We start from the raw sequence: 12,653 nt of genomic DNA on the forward strand, positions 1-12,653 counted from the left end.
ATAAAAATTGAGATAATCCTAGCTAATTATGATACTATTAAGAAAATAAAGGAAGATGTAACAGGACGAAGTACTACTGAGAGGAAATGCTATATTGGAAAGCACCTGGAAGGGATGACTTTTGAGATGAAACCTGAGTGATGAAATAGATTAGTCATGAGCATCAGAAGAAATACCAAGTGTAAAAGTCATGAGATGGAAACAAATTTGGTCTATTCAAGGAAGATGAGGGAGTCAACATTCAGAGGGCATGTGGTGGACTTCCTGAGGAAGGCAGACATTAGATTCTCCAGGGACTGTGGGCTAGGGAAAGGAGATTGAATTTTATTTCAGCTCAATTCATTGGAGGATTATAAGTAGTGGATGATGTGTTTTACAGTTTTAAGAAAGTGAGCGAGCTGTCATATGCAAACAGACTTATGGAGGCAAATATGGAAGCTGAGACACCAATTAGAAAGCACACTGGAATACAGAGTATGCTAATTTGGACTAGAAATGAGAAGGACTGACCTCGGATATACAGTAATGACAATGGATTTGTAGCTGTATTGAATGTGGGAGACATATAAAGAAAAATCAAGGACAACTTCTACATTATTGGCCTGGACAACAAAGTGAAAACTCAAATAAGAATAGGTATAAGGGGGTCAATAGTTAAGGGTTCAGTTTTGGCCATGTCGAGGTTTTTGTTCTTATTTTTAAAATCTGTATTAAAATCTACGTATTAAAGTGCATGATTTAATATGTTTTTAGTATAGTCACAGTGTCATGCAACTATTACCACAATCTATGTTTAGAACATTTCAGTCACTTCAAAAGAAACTTGTACCGATTCCCCTGCTCCTAGCCACCCACAAACCTGCTTTCTGTCTCTATAGATTTCTCCAATCTTGGCATTTTAGATAAAGAAATGCTGTGATATATGGAATTTTATGAGAGGATTATTTCATTTAACTTAATGTTTGCATGGTTCATAAATGCTGTGGCATGTATCAATCAGTTGCTTCCACTTTTTGGCTATTATAAATATTTGTGTTGCATCCACTTTTGGCTGTTATAAATGAAGCTGCTATGAATGTTTGTGTCCAAGTTTTCATGTGAACATATGCTTTCTTTACTCTTCAGTATATAACCAAAAGTGGTATTGCTGGATTCTATGGTAACTCTATGTTTAATATTTTGAGGATATGCCAAACTTTCCAAAGTGGCTTCACCATTTAAATTCCAACCAGCAAAGAATGAGAGTTTCAATTCTTCTATATCCTTGACAACATTTGTTATTGTCTATATTATTATGGTCATCTTAGTGAGTGTGAAGTGGTATATCATTGTGGTTTTCCCTAATGACGAATGATGTTGAGCATCTTTTTATGTGCTTATAGTTCATTTGTATAAATTCCTTGGAAAAATGTCCATTCATATTCTTTGCTCATTTTTAAACTTTTTTTTTTGAGATGGAGTCTTACACTGTTGCCCAGTCTGGAGTGCAGTGGCATGATCTTGGCTCACTGCAACCTCTGCCTCCCAGGTTCAAGTGATTCTCCTGTCTCAGCCTCCTGAGTAGCTGGGACTACAGGTGCTTGCCACCATGCCCAGCTAATTTTTTGTATTTTTAGCAGGGATGGGGTTTCACTATGTTGGTCAGGTTGGTCTTGAATACCTGACTCCATGATCCACCTTCCTCAGCCTCCTAAAGTGCTGGGATTACAGGTGTGAGCCACTGTACCTGGCCCTAAACTTTTTTTAATTCTTGAATTATATGACTTCTTTATATAAGACTTTTGTCAAGCATTGTTAGGGTCTGACTTGCAGATTCTGACCCAGCGACAGATGAACAAATTTACTCAAACACAAATCTCCAGTGAAAGAGTGGTCTGGGGGTCTGTGGCCACTCGCACACTCCTGAGAGAGACAGCAGCCACATCCCCAACTAGTTGGCACTCTAGGCATTTATTCAGGATAGATTTAATAACAGAGACTCTGAGTTAACAAACTTATAGATAATGATTAAAAGGCCAGGTTTCAAGGCCTAAAGCAAGCACCATTTGCAGGTGATAAATCTGGTCGCCCTCCCACTGAGAGAGCCATCTAGCCAGTGAAAAATTAAAGGTTAGTTATAGGACCATATGAGCAAACAAGTAATTCAGATAAACTCTCTAATATTCCCTAGTTATTTGCTTTTCTTTATCAACTAAAGGTAAAGGGGATTTGGCTGCTTTCAGCCAAAACTTCTACTGAAATTATGAAACATGTCAGCCTTCCAAGAAGGTCTGTGACTATATTCTATAATTTTACAATCTCTCCTTCCAGCCTGAGTGAAACTCCACATCTCCCACCTTTCTGTTTTCTGCATCAGGCTCTATTGACTGGAGGGTACTGATGTGCTCACCCATGGGTCTGTCAGGCAAGGCAGTCATTGCTTTTACTCTGGCTTTGCATCCTAGAATTGGTAAATAATAGAAGACAATCATGAGTATAATTACCAACATTATTTTCTAGTCAAAGAGAGACCCGTAGTGTTACTTGGCATCTCAATTCACTCTATACCATTAATGAGGATTCTCATTGGGGGTATGTTAATTCCTTTTAGCTAAGCAGTTGCATCGTTAAAGGCTGGAAAGGGGGTGTCTGCGTAGGTGACAGGGCAAAAGAAAGGCAGATTTAGAATAGAAGATGGACTCAACAGAGTGTGGCCGATACAGGTAGCAGGCAAAGTGAGAGAGTGAAAAAGGAACAAATTATCTGGAGTGAATGATGTCTGTGTCCAGAGCAGGGTTCGCTCAGCCTCCTATGTTGTCTTTTTCAGCATTCCCAGGTGATGTCTGGGGGCTGTTTTGTCTGCAGAAGCCACATTGTCTGGGGCTGCAGATCCTGTAGTGTCTTTCCTAGACTGGCTCAAGTTTTTTCTTCTTTCCATTCTTTGATGAGGATGTATTCTCCAGGCTGGTGCTGGTGTTCTGGAAATTCTAGGCGTGATACTTATGCTAAAAGACCTTTTATAATCTTTGCTAAAGAGCAGGTTAGTGCTTTAAGAAAAACCTGTTGTGTTTTATTGTAATGTCTAGTTTACAGAAAAACTGATTTATACTTCTTTAACTTTAGCCAATATGTTTACACACAGAATTTCCTTTACAATTAATGTTTTAAAACTTGTTTAGACCTTCAAAACAAAAATTATACATTTCTTGCATAAATTCCTTATCACATTTTTGCAACCTTCACCAACATCTTTGACATGTCTTAACTTTCTGACTTTGTTTTATAAATTTCCTTACTAAAGGTGCATTCTTATATCTATAACTTTCTGAACATTTCTTTCTCTTCTTCTTACTTTATTTCTCTCATTTGTCTTACTTTTTGTGTCTCTCTCTGATCTCTGTCTCTTCTCATCTCTCTCTTACTCATTCTTTTCCTCTATTTGTCTCTCCAACCTTTCTGTTTCTGTCTTGAGAGGTTTTAGCAAAGTGCTTTTCTACAGTTGATTGAAATTTGTCATCTAAATTTAAAAAATTAAGGGTAAATAAGGCTTGTGCCGATAGTGCTGCAGGGTTCTTACTCATACTGTTCCTTTGTTTTCTGAGTATATTTTTAAGGGTGGAGTGAGCACATTCTACTATGCCCTGTCTTTGGGGTTATATGGAATACTTGTGGAATGTTCAATGTTTCATGTGTGACAAAATTGTTGAAATTGTGAGCTGGCATAAGCTGGACTGTTATCTGTTTTAATTTTTGTGGGCCGCTCTATAAATGCAAAAGTGGAAAGAAGATGTTTAATGATATATCAAGTGGACTCTTCAGGAAGGGCATGTGCACTAATTAGATGAGTGTTTGTATCAGAGGATACATGTACATATCTTACTTTTCCTAATCGAGGAATGTGTGTTACAACTGTTTGCCACAACTGATTAGGTTCTAGTCCTCTGGGGTTAACTCCTGTTGAAGGAAAGGATGTGTCCATGAGTTGGCAATCTGGGCATTGCAGTATAATTTGTTTACTAGCTTTTGTCTAAGTTAAAATTGTTTAGCTAAGTTTCTCCAATTTTGGTGGAAAAATTCACGTGACTAGGTGGCTTGGTCAAGCAGGATGTCATTACTTGTAGGTCTGCTTGTTCATTGGCATAAACCAATGGGCCAGGTAGTGAGCTGTGGGCTCAAGTGTGTGTGATAAAAATAGGATGTGTGCATTGATCCAGCAATTGCTGAAGTCAAAGAATGAGCACATACAGGGTGGGCACCAGAGTGGATTTAATTAAGTCTGTTTTAAGGTTCTGCAATAAATAAACAGAGTAAGCAGAGTTGCTAACAATATTGATGGGCTGATTGGAAAAAGTTTCCAAAGCCAGGATTAGTGCTCCAATTTCAGTTCTCTGAGTACAAGTAAATCCAGATCGAGTGAGTGAATTATGTGATCTCCACTGGACTGTCACTTTTCCATGTTTATCTGAACCATCAGTAAACAGTGTTAAAACATTAGGTATGGGGGAGTGAACCATTTTTATAGGTAAGATTACAGGAGTATGAGATAAGAACAGAAGGAGCTTGTCAGCAGGAGAGACATGCTCTATTTGTCCTGTGTAATCAGAGAGTGCTATTTGTAAGTCCAGTGATAAGGGAAATACTACTTCAAGTTGATTTTTACTTAAAGGAATCCTGATTATATCAGGATCATAACATAGCAACTGACCGCATCATTTGCAGCTTGAATAGATTACTTTACTAATTAACTGAATATAGGGAGACAGAGTTTTAGCCCAGTATATGTGCAAAAAACCCATTCTAGGAAGCTTAGTCTTGGGACCATTTGTCCTATTAACCCTGTAGGGGAGTGTTTGGTGGGAAAGACAAACAGCTAAATGGAGTGGAGCTATGTGATCTAGCTGCCTCAGAGCTAGCTAGCTTGATTTCTTCAGTCTCTCTTTTAGCTACAGGGGTTAAATATTTGGGAGAATCCAGGGGTGCATTGATTTTTAAGATAGAAAACTGGTTTTGCAACTTAACTAATTCATGGGCTCTCTGTAATTTCTCTCCCTTTAGAGACTACTGTTTTACTTAAGCAGGATTTGGAGACAGCCACTAAGGGGTAGGGCTGGAATAACAACAGTGGCCATTATCAGAAAAGGGTCTTACAAATTCTTAAATTTTACTTAAATTTTAGCAGAGAATTATAATCTGTGACATTGCTTGTAAACAAGGAACACACAAAATTTCCCTATGGGCCACGTGTGGAGCCAGAGGGCAGCGGAGTGGGTCCTAGGGCAGTGGCCAAGTTGCACTCGCCTAAGCGCTGCCTTTTGTCTGAGCCACTTTTTGTTTGCGCTGCTCCTTCCTCCCACTATAGGGCAGCTGCTGCTGGCCTGGACAGTTCCTATTGGCCCAGGGCACCATGAGCTTCACTGCCCCGGAGCATTTTCTTACACCCACCACCTGCTTGGCCACATGGTTTTTGCCTCTAATGCCTTTTTAAAAAAGCCTTTTATAAGCATACACCTGATTGCCTTGTTGATCTTGTATTACCAGGCAAGCTAAGAGCTCCCCTTCTAATACTGCTTTCTTAAGACAGGGTCTTATAGCTGGAGCATGTCTCTTGTCTTTTTTCCTATTTATTGGAGGAGGGGACTCAGGCAAAACCTCTGTTTCCTCTTTGTTATTTTGGCTTGGTGATGATGTTACTGGGACCCATTGTTTTGTGCATGTTGCTGTTTAAGTGTTCTTCCCATTTGTTCCCAGAGCTTTACTTCTAGTGTACTTTCTGTTGGAAACTATGGGCCCTTAATTGAGCCTGTGAAACTGAGGCTCTAAGCAGCTGTTTCAATACTTTTATCTGTTGAGCTGTTAACTGTTGTCCCATGATGAAACCCTAGCCTGAACAATCCCCTCGAACTTGGAAATCCCAAGTGCTTACCAGTGACTTACTGATTACTCACAGACTGCACAGTCCTTTTCACCTTCATTTTCAGGGGTTCTGTCATGATCTTCAATCCATTACAGCTCTTCTCACATGGGGCACTAGCTGTCGGGGTCTAACCCACAGACCCTGATCCAGCAACGGATGAACAAATTCACTCAAACACAAATCTTCAGTGAAAGAATGGGCTGGGGGGTCTGTGGCCACCCACAGACACTCCTGAGAGAGATAGCAGCCATGGACCCGACCAGTTGGCACTCTAGGCATTTATTCAGTATAGACTTAATAACAGAGGCACAGTATAGATCTATTCAATATAGATTTAATAGTCAGAGCCCACAAATGGTTCCAAGGCCTAAGGCAAACACCATTTGTGGGTGATAAATCTGGTTGCCCTCCTCCTGAGACAGCCATCCATCCAGTGACAGATTAAAGGTTAGTTTTAGGACCATATGAGTAAACAAGTTATTCAGATAAACTCCCCCACATTCCCTAGTTATTTGCTTTTCTTTATCAATTAAAGGTAAAGGGAATTAGGCTGCTTTCAGGTGAAACTTCTATTGAAACTGTGCAAACCTCTTGGCCTTCCAAGAAGGTTTGTGACTATATTCTACAATTTTACAATCTCTCCTACCACCCTGAGTGACCCCCACAAGGTATATGATTTGTAAATATTTTCTTCTGTTCTTTGGATTATATTTGCATTTTTTGGTGTTATTGTTTGCACTACAAAAGCTTTCAATTTTAATGTAGTCCAATTTGTCTATTTTTTGGCCACTTTTTCTTTTAATATCATATCTAGGAAATTGGCAGGTGAAATTTTAGCTACCTATTAGACATACAAAACTAGGAAGTAGTTGTACATGAATCTAGATTTCAGAGGAGAAATTAAACTGCATGGAGATGAGTCCTGAAGGATATAACTTACAATCATTACACATAGCTCTGGGATTCATTGTGTGCCCTAGAGTACTGGGGTAACACAAATAGAGACCTTAAGTAGCTGAATAAACATGAAAACTGGCCAGTTTCAGGAAGGGCAGACAACTCCTTGGAAGAGCTTCTGAGATGCTGCCCTTTCTGTGGCCACTATAACAAAATAGACCTTTCAGAAATAAGCTGAAGTGGAATTTTTTCTACATGTTCTTAACTTTTTAGGAAGCTTCCAACATCAGGTTGACTCCTCGAGGATTCTAACATGTGTATACTGAGCCAGGTATGGTGGCTCACTCCTGTAATCCCAGCACTTTGGGAGGCTGAGGCAGGAGGATTGCCTGAGCTAAGGAGTTTGAGACCAACCTGGCCAACAAGGTAAAACCTATTGAAAATACAATAATTAGTCAGTTGTGGTAGTAGGTACCTGTAATTCTAGCTACTTGGGAGGCTGAGGGAGGAGAATTGCTTGAACCCAGGAAGCAAAGCTTTCAGTGAGCTGAGATCATGCCACTGCACTCCAGCCTAGGCAAAAGAGTGACACTCCATCTCAAGGAAAAAAAAAAAAAGGTGTGTATACTGGCCATGGTGGCAAAAAGAAAACATTCCAGCATGTTTAAGCTAACAAAGAGTTTAGTAGAGAAAATCGGTAGCTCAGATAATCCTTATCAGGGTTGAAGAAATAGGCATCAGGCTAAATTAGTGGGTACCATGTCCAGCACTAGCCACGCACTGGCATGATGAGCAAACTGTTGCTGCTGCCTCTGACTCCAGAAGCATTCTGTAGAACTCTCATACTGTGGAAACTGCCATCATCACTGCTGCCACAACCTAGACTTCAGATGTCAGGAACTCAATGTCTGTAAAACTGCTATAGATGCCATGTACTCAATTAACTTTATTGTACTTTATACTGCTACCCCTTAAATCAAGATACTGAGCTATCAGCTGCACCAGGAAAATAGATACCCAACACTTAGCCTGTTTCTTTATATTATGAAGTGAAATCTCATGTGAGTGCACCTGATTGGTGGAACCAATTTGCTTGCATCCTAGATGCCAAGAATGGTGAGAAAATGGGTTTTCTGAATTTTATCTTTGGAAGGCAAAATGCACAATGGAGAAACTGATACAATGTAGAGGACATTCAAAAGATTATGGAAGGCTACGTGTGAGAGGTTTCCACTTGTGTAAGGTGCCATGGACATTCGCCGCTTATAACACTTCACTATTACCTGTGGAAGAATTTTCTTCAGAGTTCATCTAGCTGATACATGTTACTGTCAAAGCTCATCCGTTTTGATGAGAGAATTTCTTCACCTAAATGTAACATAGGGTGAACTATATTTGTAAATTCATGAGTTTTTCACCCATCTTTCACACCTGCATTTCTTTAAGAACAGGCCTTGGAGCTGGCTGGTAAGTTATATATATGGAATGTTACACACATTTTAATAATGAGCAACTGGGTTATCTTATGTAGTTAAACATTAATGATTTCTATTTTTTGAGAAATTTCACAATGTTACTCTCTTAATGAGATCTAACATGCACTATTTTTATCTGTGGGATCTCTGGCCAAGAAAAGTTACTCTAAAGATACAGTACTCATCATTTGTTTCTATAAATCTTTAAAATAGCAATTTAATGGTGCTTTGCTTTGTTTAGTCATTGATTTTTTAAACAGCTTTATCAAAGGATAATTTATATAAAATAAACACAGAATATTTCCATAACTCCCCAAATTTCCTTCATATGGCTTTATGTCATCTTCACCTTCCCAGCTGTACAAAGTCACTAATATTTTCTGTCATTGTAGTTATGACTTTTCCTAATTATTGAGGCATAATTCACATACAAGATTATGCATTCATTTAAAGTGTTCTGTTTGCTATAGCCATGGATTTTTTCCAAAGTATAATGACTCTCCCTATAATGTTTTGCTTTTGAATTCTCAGCTGTAGTTATTATTAACTTTAGACAACTTGCCATCATTTGATAATATGAGAAAGCATTAAATAGTTTCTCTTTGTTTTATGTACACACAGACTTATACACAGAGTCACTCTATACTCTGTACACAGGCTACGTGATATAACAATATTCTTGATCTATAAACTATTCCTGAAAAATTCCTGATACAAAGGCCAGAGGAAGTACATATAAAACTAAGCTCCTGAGTTAGAACCTAGCTAGTATTAGCTATGGCCACACGCCCATGAATCATAAAGTCCCTGAAGCATGGATATTAATAATTTTCCTAGCTGATAATTCTCATACAATTATTTTGGAGGAAGGTAGAGTATAAATCTTAAGTAAACAATTAAAAAAATAAATATACACCGTTAGTGATTTAATGCTCACTGTGTGAAGGAGAGGGTGGATACAGTACATGTTATCCAGGCACTTCCACTAACGGTACAATTCTGAAAAAGCTTATTTGAAGCTATTAGCAAATTTTATGAGTTATTGATTTTTAAATGCTTTCCTAGTTTGGCAAGAAACCAGGTTTTAGAAGGCACTGCCATTTAATCATTTTTATTAGGTAGAATAGATAATGGTTTAACTGTAGTCCGGCTCCCTGGATATGAAATAAATAGAATAATTTTCCATAATGTTTTACTTCAATTTGCATATGGATTACAGTAATAAATGCTGGGGAGTAAATTATTATAGTTTAGAACTTTGAAGCTTCTGAGACAATTTTTAGGAAGGAGTTCCTGAACCATTTAAAATTTGCAAAATAAACAAGAATAGCAATGATCCAATCAATCAATACATGCTGCACAATAAATCTGTCAGTGCTTTTTAACAAGCATGTATTGTGAGCTTATTATGTCTGAAGCATCACTCGCAGCCATGGTGATACACAGACGAAGGAGGCCTTCTACTTTCAAGTTCCTTCTCTGAGCAGGCAGGAGAGAGAGAGCATTAAATTAACAATTGTAACATTGGGTGCTAGGCTTAAGGAGACAAATATGTCTAGAGTGCAATGGCAGCAAGAATAAGGAGTGCTAGATTTGGGCTGAGAGAATCAGAAAAACCTTTCTAAAACTGATGATAATTTTGCTAAGTCAAAACACACTAGCAAAAATTAGCAGGTAGAGGAAATAGGGTCTGTTTGGCTACATTCCTAAGAAATCTTCCATTATTAAAAGTCTCTTTAATAGAAAAACATAGGTAAGATGCTTGGCAGCTTCATGACTTTTATATTAAGTTTTTGTTTCTCTTGCAGAGATTTCAATAAAAAAGATATTTCTATTGTTTTGGGGGTATTTTTAAATATTTTAAGCAAAACATCCAAATGGACAAAATTAAAACATTTTCTCATTTACTCTTACACACACACACAGCTCCAGTTTCTTGTTGATGGGTCCTGACCTTACAATTGAGTTTTCTGCATTTATCATGATTGTGGAAGGTAAACAAAAGAACCCAAGGACAGAAGTACAAAGAAATGTTGGCAGAGCATCCAGTCATGTACTCAGAGCAGCCATTGTTTCTACGCTTTGTCTGTATGAGCTTTTACCCCCACCTTGGCTGGCCAGCTATTAATTCTCAATTGAGATGGACTTGTAATCAATACTAGTTTACACAGTATAAAAGAGGTTTCATAATTAATTGATTACTTTATATCTGATTTCTATTATAAAATCTTGTGCTGTTGGAGAAATGCTTCAAATTTGGTGTGATTGGAGCATTAAGCATTTGGGGTCATGTTGAACTTTTTGTGTGCCATGCTAAGGAATTTGAATTTTATTCTGAAAGGAATAAAGGGTGATGCTTTTAGATGAATTTCAGAGAGGACTGAGAGATGGCATAAGATTTGAACTTAGAAAAAGTCCACTGGCAGCAGTCTGAAATATAGATTGCTGTGTTGGGAAGTGGTGAGAAAGACCACTCAGGAGGCTATTAGGATAATGAGGAACTGAAATAAGGCACTAGGATAGCAAAGGACGGAATGATTTAGAGTGACAAACTGGATGTAAGAGTGTGTATGTGTGAGTGTGTGTGTGTGTATCTCTGTGGGGGGTGGTATCTAAATTAATTCCCATCTTTTTATCTGGGTCAGCAGGTAAAACAAGAAAGATAGGAGGAGGAGAAGCAGAAACAGGTGTTTTTGGAGGGGAGGAGTGGGAAGAGGATGTATTTTGAAGTTAAGATATATATGGGATATATCTAAGAGCAAATATTCAATAGATAGGCCTGAAAATGAGATAATTACATTACAGATACAGGATTTTAGAAAACAAAATCTTACTTAAAATTTTTATTTAAGTAAAACATCCACATAGTTAAAAATATCAACTTGTTCATAATGGCTTATACAGAAAAATCATTTTGGATAAAGAAAATGTGGCACATATATACCACGGAATACTATGCAGCCATAAAAAGAATGAAATCATGTCCTTTGCAGCAACATGGATGCAGCTACAGGCTACTATCCTAAGTAAATTAATGCAGAAACAGAAAACCAAATACTGCATGTTCTTACTTATAAGTAGGAGCTAAACATTGGGTACTGAAGGACAAAAAGATGGGAACAATAAACACTGGGGAGTCAAAAAGGAGGGGCAAAAGTTAGAATATGACCTTTTAGGTACTATGTTTACTACTTAGGTGACAGAATCATTAGAAGCCCAAACCTCAGCATCATGCAATATACCCATGTAACAAAACCTGTACATACACCCCCTGAATCTAAAATCTTAAAAATTAAACTAAAAAAGAAAAATCATGGTTACTGTGTAGTCATTACCAATTTATTGTCTCTCAACTCCAAATAGTCTTGTATCACTTAATGATGAGAATAGATTTTGAGTAATGCATTGTTAGGAGATTTCATCATTGTGGGAATGTCAAAGAGTATATTTACATAAACCAAGATGGTATTGTCTGTTACACAGCTAGACTATATGGTATAGCCTATCGCTCCTAGCCTACAAACCTGTACAGCATGTTACTGTACTGAATAATGTAGGCAATTATAATGCAATAGCAAGTATTTGTGTACCAAAACATAGCTAAATACAGAAAAGCTACAGTAAAAATGTGGTATAAAAGATAAACAATGGTATATCTGTATAGGGCACTTACTATGAATGGAGCTTGCAGGACTGGAAGTTGCTCTGGGTGAGTTAATGAGTGAGTGGTGAGTGAAAGGCCTAGGACATTATTGTACACTACAGTAGACTTAAGAAACACTGTACCCTTATGCTGCACCAAATTTATAAAACATGTTTTTCTTTCTTTAATAATAAATTAAGCTTAGCTTACTGTAACATTTTTACTTACATTTTAATTATTTTAACTTTTTGACTCTTTTGTAATAATATTTAGCTAAAAACACAAACACATTTTACAGCTGTACAAAATATTTGTTTTCTTTGTATCCTTATTCTGTAAGCTTTTTTCTCTTTTTAAATTTTTAAAAATCTTAGAAACTTTTTTATTAAAAACTAAGACAAATATGCACATTAGTCTAGGCATACACATAGGACCATCAGCATCTCTGTCTTCCACCTCTACATCTTGTCCTACTGGAAGGTCTTACATGGTAGTAACACATATGGAGCTGCCATATCTTATGATAACAATGCTTTCTTTCAGAATACTTCCACAAAGATCTTCCTGGGGCTTTTTTTCTTTTTGGATGGAGTCTTGCTCTGTCGCCAGGCTGGAGTGCAGTGGTGTGATCTCAGCTCACTGCAACCTGTGCCTCCTGGGTTCCAAGCAATTCTCCTGCCTTAGCCCCCCAAGTAGCTGGGAGCTGGGACTACAGTCGGTGCACTATGCACCACCATGCCCAGCT

This window comes from Aotus nancymaae, unplaced genomic scaffold (genome assembly GCF_030222135.1).
Source record: "Aotus nancymaae isolate 86718 unplaced genomic scaffold, 86718_ANA_hifiasm-v0.15.2.pri h1tg000006l, whole genome shotgun sequence".
Classification (NCBI taxonomy): domain Eukaryota; kingdom Metazoa; phylum Chordata; class Mammalia; order Primates; family Aotidae; genus Aotus; species Aotus nancymaae.